The following is an 8,973-nucleotide window of genomic DNA, read 5'->3' as shown; positions in this document are numbered from 1 at the left end:
AAACTACCAAAATAAATCAACACATCATACCGAAAGTGAGGAAATGCAACTCTCAAACCTAGCCACTTAAAAACAGAATTCGGCTGCAAATGACATGATTTCATAATTAGTGCAGAAATGCACTTTTTAATCATCAGTGCACGCATAATGAATGAATGAGATTTTTCACACTAACTACTTCATAAATTCTTATAAAGATTTTATCCCATTTTTAAATTGTAAATATATAATGAATGAACAAAAATCAGCATACTAGATGAACAACCAATGTATCCAACGTAGCATATAGAAATGTTCACCCTTTATACATCTATGTAAATGGCGGGCTTTTATGAATTGCATCTCGGTATAACGTGTTTATTCAGAATAAAAATTCATTACTGAATATACTTCGGTTAAATTTACAATTTAAAAATAGGATAAAACATTTATAAAAATTTATCAAGTAGTTAGCGTGAAAAACCTCATTCATTCATTATATATCTTGAATTATGCATGCACTGACGATTAAAAAATGCATTTCTGCACTAATTATGAAATCATGTGATTTGCAGCTGAATTCTGTTTTTAAGTGACTAGCTTCAAGAGTTGAATTCCTTTGCTTTCGGTACAATGTGTTTATTTATTTTGGTAGCTTTAACTTTAAGAGTCCCTCCTAGTGTGTAGCCATTTATATATAGTAATGCTCTCTGCATAATACAAATAAATATATTTAAGAGAAAAATTGGTGGATTTTTCTCTTATGAGGTTCTCTTATGATGTTTTGCGTTCTTGTCCCATTTTTTGTATTCGTATATATATATATATCAAATTTTCAATTAGAAGCATCTCTGCTCTGTTAATGTAGATATTATTGATGTTACTTACATACTTATTGTATGTGTTTTGTTTAAACTCTATGGGATTTCATCCAGGGAAGCATTTCCTGAAGAAGTTGAGTGTTAAAAACACTGAATACCTCAGAACTAGGCAAAATGAATAACCCTGTAGATGAATCAAAACAGTGGAGATCAATATTTCAGTGTTATTTCAGCTCATCAGCACCGAACACTCGATGTCTTAAAGGGATATTCCTTGGATAAGATTCCACAGTTAATAGGTATTTAAACAAAATATATACTTTAAATATGTGACATCCATAATATATATATATATATAAGCAAAGGTAGCAAGCTGGTGGAATTGTTAGCATACCAGGCAAAATGCTAAGCAACATTTTGTCCATCTTCATCATCTGAGTTCAAATTCTGCTGAGGTTGGCTTTGCCTTTCGTCTTTTTGTAGTCAATAGAATAAGTACCAGTTAAGCACTGGGGCTGATGTAATTGACTTACCCCACCAACCCCTGAAATTGCTGGCCTTGTGCCAATAATTTTAAGCCTATATTTTGTAGTTATTTCAGCTTTTCAGTACTGAACTTGACGTCTTAAAAGGACAGTTCTTGAACAAGAATCCCCAGCTAACAAGCATTGAAACAAAACACGTACTCAGAGCATGTGACATCAATAGTGTTTGTGTGTGAAACACTGCTTGAAATAAGAATCTTCTGCAATTCTGTCTCATAAATTAACGGTGCAACAAATTAAGATGACAGCTCTTATTTCCTCCAACATAGATACCAGACTGTAAAAATATTTAAGTATTAAATATTTAAAGCATAGGAGTGGTAAGTAGCTTGCTTACCAACCACATGGTTCCAGGTTCAGTCCCACTGCGTTGGCACCCTGGGCATGTGTCTTCTGCTATAGCCTCAGGCCAACCAAAGCCTTGTGAGTGGATTTGGTAGACGGAAACTGAAAGAAGCCCATCGTATATATGTATATATATGTGTGTGTGAGTACATATGTTTGTGTGTCTGTGTTTGTACCCCCAACATCACTCGACAACCGAAGCTGGTGTGTTTGCGTCCCCATAACTTAGTGGTTCGGCAAAAGAGACCGATAGAATAAGTACTAGGCTTACAAAGAATAAGTCCTGGGTTCGATTTGCTCCAGTAAGGGCGGTGCTCCAGCATGGCCACGATCAAATGACTGAAACAAGTAAAAGAGTAAAGAGTAAAGAGTATTGATATCAAAATAATCAACTAAAACACTTCAGTGCAATGCTCCAGCTTGGCCACAGTCCAATCACTTAGATAATTTAAAAGGAGTACATCACACAATGTTCTGCTCACTGTGCTACGTACAGTGCCTCACAAATGCAGTTGGCATTCAACCTGGAAACTGTTAGGTATTTTCTTATAAGATTCAAAATTTATTTTACAACAATAATAACTACAGCAGCAGAAGCAACAGCAGAGATGGTAACAACAGCAGCTGCTGCATAAGTGACAGCAGTGACAGCAGCATCTGCGGAAGCATCTGTGGCAGCAGCAGTAATGTGGATGAGGAACTAAAGGGAAGCTGATGGTGTGAAGCATACCAACAACGAAAAATAGAAAGTGAATTCCAGTGCTGTGTCTGAAGACTTTGATAAGGATAATGTAAACAACTGCATATGGGTGAGTGTGTACATGTGTGTTGTGTGTGTGCGTATATACATACACACATGCACACACACACACCTGTATATATGAATGTATGTACATATGTATGTGTAAATATATATGTACATAAATACATATGTACATCCACACATCTACACACACACATATATGTATATCTATATATATGTGTGTGTGTGTGTGTGTGGAGGTGTGTGGCTTAGTGGTTAGGGTGTCAGAATCATGATCGTAAGATTGTGGTGTCTCGATTCCTGGACCGGTCGACACGTGTTCTTGAGCAAGACACTTCATTTCATGTTGCTCCAGTCCACTCAGCTAGCAAAAATGAATAACGCTGCGATGGACTGGTGTCTCGTCCAGCTGGGGAACACATACACCATAGAAACCGGGAAACCGGGCCCCATGACTCTGGCTAGGCTTTAAAAGGGCACATTTATTTCATATATATATACCTAGATGCCAGTGTCACCCGACTGGTCCCGTGCTGGTGGCACATAAAAAGCACCATTCAAGCATGGTTGCTACTGGTGCCACCTGACTTGCTCCCATGCTGGTGGGATGTAAAAATTACCATTTGAGCATGATCATTGTCAGTGCTGATTGACTGGCCCTCATACCAATGGCACGTGAAAAGCACCCACTACACTCTCGGAGTGATTGACGTTAGGAAAGGCCTCCAAATCAGATTGGAGCCTGATGCAGCCTTCTGGCTTGCCAGTCTTCAGTCCAACTGCCCAACCCATGCCAGCATGGAAAGCAGATGTTAAATGATCATCATCATGATAATAATGATGATGATGGGGATATATGTATATGTGTGTGTGTGTGTGTGTGTGTGTGTGGAGGTGTGTGGCTTAGTGGTTAGGGTGTCAGAATCATGATCGTAAGATTGTGGTGTCTCGATTCCTGGACCGGTCGACACGTGTTCTTGAGCAAGACACTTCATTTCATGTTGCTCCAGTCCACTCAGCTAGCAAAAATGAATAACGCTGCGATGGACTGGTGTCTCGTCCAGCTGGGGAACACATACACCATCGAAACCGGGAAACCGGCCCCATGACTCTGGCTAGGCTTTAAAAGGGCACATTTATTTCATATATATATACCTAGATGCCAGTGTCACCCGACTGGTCCCGTGCTGGTGGCACATAAAAAGCACCATTCAAGCATGGTTGCTACTGGTGCCACCTGACTTGCTCCCATGCCAGTGGGATGTAAAAATACCATTTGAGCATGATCATTGTCAGTGCTGATTGACTGGCCCTCATACCAATGGCACGTGAAAAGCACCCACTACACTCTCGGAGTGATTGACGTTAGGAAAGGCCTCCAAATCAGATTGGAGCCTGATGCAAGCCTTCTGGATTGCCAGTCTTCAGTCCAACTGCCCAACCCATGCCAGCATGGAAAGCAGATGTTAAATGATCATCATCATGATAATAATGATGATGATGGGGATATATGTATATGTGTGTGTGTGTGTGTGTGTGTGTGTGGAGGTGTGTGGCTTAGTGGTTAGGGTGTCAGAATCATGATCGTAAGATTGTGGTGTCTTGATTCCTGGACCGGTCGACACGTGTTCTTGAGCAAGACACTTCATTTCATGTTGCTCCAGTCCACTCAGCTGGCAAAAATGAATAACGCTGCGATGGACTGGTGTCTCGTCCAGCTGGGGAACACATACACCATCGAAACCGGGAAACCGGGCCCCATGACTCTGGCTAGGCTTTAAAAGGGCACATTTATTTCATATATATATACCTAGATGCCAGTGTCACCCGACTGGTCCCGTGCTGGTGGCACATAAAAAGCACCATTCAAGCATGGTTGCTACTGGTGCCACCTGACTTGCTCCCATGCCAGTGGGATGTAAAAAGCACCATTTGAGCATGATCATTGTCAGTGCTGATTGACTGGCCCTCATACCAGTGGCACGTAAAAAGCACCCACTACACTCTCGGAGTGATTGGCATTAGGAAAGGCCTCCAAATCAGATTGGAGCCTGATGCAGCCTTCTGGATTGCCAGTCTTCAGTCCAACTGCCCAACCCATGCCAGCATGGAAAGCAGATGTTAAATGATCATCATCATGATAATAATGATGATGATGGGGATATATGTATATATGTGTGTGTGTGTGTGTGTGTGTGTGTGTGGTGTGCAGGTGTGGAAGTGTGGTTAGAAGCTTGTTTCCCAACCACATGATTCTGGGTTCAATCCCACGGTATGATACCTTGGGCAAGTGTCTTCTACTATAGCCCCAGGTTGACTGAAGCCTTGTAAGTGGATTTGATAGATGGAGACTGAAAGGTTTCCAGCACACCTCTTTCTTGCTAAATCCCCACCTTTTTCTAGGTAACCATGTACTCCCCTTCAGCAGCACACCTCTTTCTGCCCTCATTCTTGTTAACTCTCACTCTCTTTCTCTCTCTCTCTCTCTCTCAGTTACACACATACACTCACACACACACAGGCACACACACACACACACACACACTCACTAACACACATACACACATGCATGCACAGACACATACGCATGCACATACACACACATGCACATATACATACACACATGCACATACGTGTACACACACTTGTACACACACATACATACATGATGGCCTTCCACACAGTTTCCGTCCATTGAATTCACCCACAAGTTATTAGTCGTCCTAGGGATACAGTAGAAGACACCTATCCAAGGTGACACACAATGGGATTGAACCCAAAGCTACATGGTTGCAAAGCGAGCTTCTTAACCACCACATCCATAACTGATAGAAGTTGCAACAACTCTTCAGTCCTGTTTGAGACAGATTCACCAATTCCAGTAGCATCATAGAATACGCCTGGGTCATGGAGTGAAAAAGGAAGGAGCACTCCGTCGGTTATGATGACAAAGGTCCCAGCTGATATGATCAACGGAACAGCCTGCTCATGAAATTAACGTGCAAGATGCTGAGCACTCCACAGACACATGTACCCTTAACGTAGCTCTCAGGCAGATTCAGCGTGACACACTGTGACAAGGTGGCGAACTGGCAGAAACATTAGCATGCCGGGCGAAATGCTTAGCAGTATTTCATCTGCCGTTACGTTCTGAGTTCAAATTCTGCCGAGGTTGACTTTGCCTTTCATCCTTTCGGGGTTGATTAAATAAATACCAGTTATGCACTGGAGTCGATATAATCGACTTAATCCATTTGTCTGTCCTTGTTTGTCCTCTCTGTGTTTAGCCCTTGTGGGTAGTAAAGAAATAGGTATTTCGTCTGCCATTACGTTCTGAGTTCAAATTCTGCCCAGGTTGACTTTGCCTTTCATCCTTTCGGGGTCCATGAATTAAGTACCAGTCACACACTGGGGTCGATAAAATCGACTTCATCCCTTTGTCTGTCCTTGTTTGTCCCCTCTATGTTTAGCTCCTTGTGGGCAATAAAAAAATAACAAAGTGTGACAAGGTCGGCCCTTTGAAATACAGGTACTACTGAATTTTGCCAGCTGAGTGAACTGGAGCAACAAAATAAAGTGTCTTGCTCAAGGACACAATGCATCACTAGGAATTGAACTCATGGCCTTATGATCGCGAGTCAAATGCCCTAACCACTAAGCCATGCACCTTTACTTTATACTGTAAGACACAATGACAAACAGCTCATGATTGTAAGGTTATGAGTTCAATTCCCAGTGACATGTTGTGTCCTTGAGCAAGATGCTTTATTTCACATTGCTCCCGTCTATTTCAAAGGGCTGGACAGAAGGCATGAATCACAGATGTGGCATGGTGACACATGGACTGTCCAACTGATGCCAACATAGAAAAGCAAATGAGGCACACACTCAAGTGTGGGTGTGGAGAGAGAGATAGAGAAAGAAAGAGAGAGACATGAAGAGGATTAGATGTGGGTCATGCATACATACCTATTGGTGAGTCTGCCTGTATGTGGGGAAAAAAAAAGCTGAGTTATCTAACTGAATGAACTAAATCTGAGGAAGAAAGAAATTTTACCCAAATGAAAATATTTAAATCAATTTAGAAATGAAGCCAGCATTTGCTTCATTTTGTTTTGTTATTTTAAAATTTTTTTATTTTTATTTTTTTAAAATTGTGCTTTATTATATTATATTTTTCATTTTATCGTCTCTAAGAGCAAATTTCTGCAGTAAAATATAACACACTGATCTATCAAATAAAATCTATATCAGAAATTTAATTGGTAGTAAAAATTTCAGAGGATTGCAATCCCTTTGGGGACAAAATATTCTATTTTAAGTAGTTTAAAACAAAAAACCAAAAACATTTCTTTTAATCTTAGTTATAATTTTTTTTTTTTTACAATTTTTTACAATTTCTTTTTGTGTTGTCATTGGTGACTCCATTATCAACAAGAATATCAGCCCTCTAACAACATCATCATCATCATCATCATCGTCATCATCATCGTCATTATCGTTATCATCATCATCATCATCATCGTCGTCATCGTCACCATCATCATCAGCAGCAGCAGCAGCAGCAGTCATGTTAGCATCGTCACCATCACCATAGAGATCGTTGCTGTCCTCATCATCATTATCACTAAAATTATCCCTTCCATAGCCTCTAACAAATTTTGCCTCTAATCGCTTCATGTTTATTATAATTCTTTAACGCTCTGGTGTATACACACACACATTCATACACACACACACACACACACACAACGAAGAAAGATAGAGAGAAAGAAAGATATATTTTTATGTATGGGTGTGCATATGTATATATCTAATATAATAAATGTGAAAACTAATTTCTGTGTGTCAGTGTGTCACACTTAGACTCCCTCTCTCACTATTCAATGACACTCCTACTATTCCTCATGATGGGTGAGAGTAATAGTGGACATAGAGATGGTGAGGGTGGTGGCAAAGAGAGAGAGAAAGAAAGAAAGAAAGAAAGAAAAAGAGTGGAAGAGAAAGAGAGGCAAGGAAATTTAGGGAGAGTTGACAATGTTTTATTAAAAGTAGTAGTGTTGATGGTGGCAGTGGGAGTAATAATAAAAGAGAGAGAAAGAGTGGATATGTGAGAGAAAGGAGGATATATACAACGTTTTTAACCATGTCCTCACTTTGACAGAAATTCCTGTCACCAACATACTGAAACTATCATTTTTGTTTTATTTTTACTTTCTTTAATACACACACACACACACACATCATCATCATGATTTAGCATCCGCTTTCCATGCTAGCATGGGTTGGACGGTTTGACAAGGGTCTGGAAAGCCAGGAGGCTGCACCAGGCTCCAGTCTGATCTGGTAGTGTTTCTACAGCTGAATGCCCTTCCTACCACCAACCACTCCGTGAGTGTAGTGGGTGCTTTTTACGTGCCAGGCGAGGTTGGCAATGGCCACGATCGGTTGGTGCTTTTTAAATGCCACCGGCACGGAAGCCAGTCGAGGTGGCGCTGGCAATGGCCACGATCAGATGGTGCTTTTTATGTGCCACCGGCACAGGGGCCAGGCGAGGCTGGCAATGGCCACGATTGGTTGGTGCTTTTTATGTGCCACCGGCACGGGGGCCAGGTGAGGCTGGCAACGGCCACGTTCGGATGGTTCGCTTACATGCCACTGGCACTGGTATCACAGCTACAATTTCCAAACACACACACACATATATAATACACTTTAATAGAAATAAAGTTTCCCCTAAATTAAACACATCTAATATAATAAATGTGAATCTCAGTGTGTCACACTTTTTCAATTTTAATAAATGATTTCTACTGGAAGCACTAGGCCTCAAATTTTGGGGTAAAGGATTAAGTAAGTTAAATCGACCCCAGTATGCAACTGGTACTAATTTTATCGACTCCAAAGGATGAAAGGCAAAGTCAGCCTCAGCGGAATTTGAACTCAAAACCTAATGGTAGATGAAATACCACTAAGCATTTCGCTCAGCATGCTAACTATTCCTTTCCTTGCATTTAAGTTCAATTGTATGTGTTTAATGTGATTCTTCTTCAAAATGCATTGATATACTGAATATCTTTTTTTCCCCCAAACCCTTTCAATTGTAATTATTTCACAACTTCTCATGTGGATATTATTTCCTCGAATCAGATTTCAAGTGGCCTTTGTATTTTAATTTCGGTTTCTAAGGAGACCTTTTCCTTGAACAGGCCTGACCAATTCGAATTACATTGTGGGCCACTTTAATTGCAGAAAGGTTTTTGAGGGCCACTTGTATGCTGACAGAATTGAAAACATTTTGCTTTCTCATACTGTTATTACAATTATAAATGAATGATCATTGATACACATAGTGAAGGTGCATGACTCAGTGGTTAGAGTGTCGAGCTTACAATCGCGAGGTTGTGAGTTCGATTCCCGGACCGGGCTGCATGTTGTGTCTTGAGCAAGACACTTTACTTCACGTTGCTCCAGTTCACTCAGCTGTAGAAATGAGTTGCGACATCACTGGTATGCCAAA

At 40.7% G+C, this 8,973-nt stretch overlaps 1 long non-coding RNA gene across 1 annotated transcript; it reads right to left on the bottom strand.

Annotated features, from left to right (window-relative positions):
- Window positions 1-4,974: 4,974 nt before the first annotated feature.
- On the bottom strand, window positions 4,975-8,292 carry LOC118764177. Its single transcript, XR_004999961.1, has 3 exons — window positions 8,155-8,292; window positions 6,484-6,488; window positions 4,975-4,997 (listed from the first exon to the last, which is right to left on the bottom strand). It is a non-coding gene; the product is annotated as an uncharacterized LOC118764177 (long non-coding RNA).
- Between the last annotated feature and the right edge of the window lie 681 nt (window positions 8,293-8,973).

This window comes from Octopus sinensis, linkage group LG7 (genome assembly GCF_006345805.1).
Source record: "Octopus sinensis linkage group LG7, ASM634580v1, whole genome shotgun sequence".
Taxonomy (NCBI): domain Eukaryota; kingdom Metazoa; phylum Mollusca; class Cephalopoda; order Octopoda; family Octopodidae; genus Octopus; species Octopus sinensis.
Note: the sequence above shows the minus strand (reverse complement) of the source record. Positions and strands in the feature narration are given on the sequence as shown.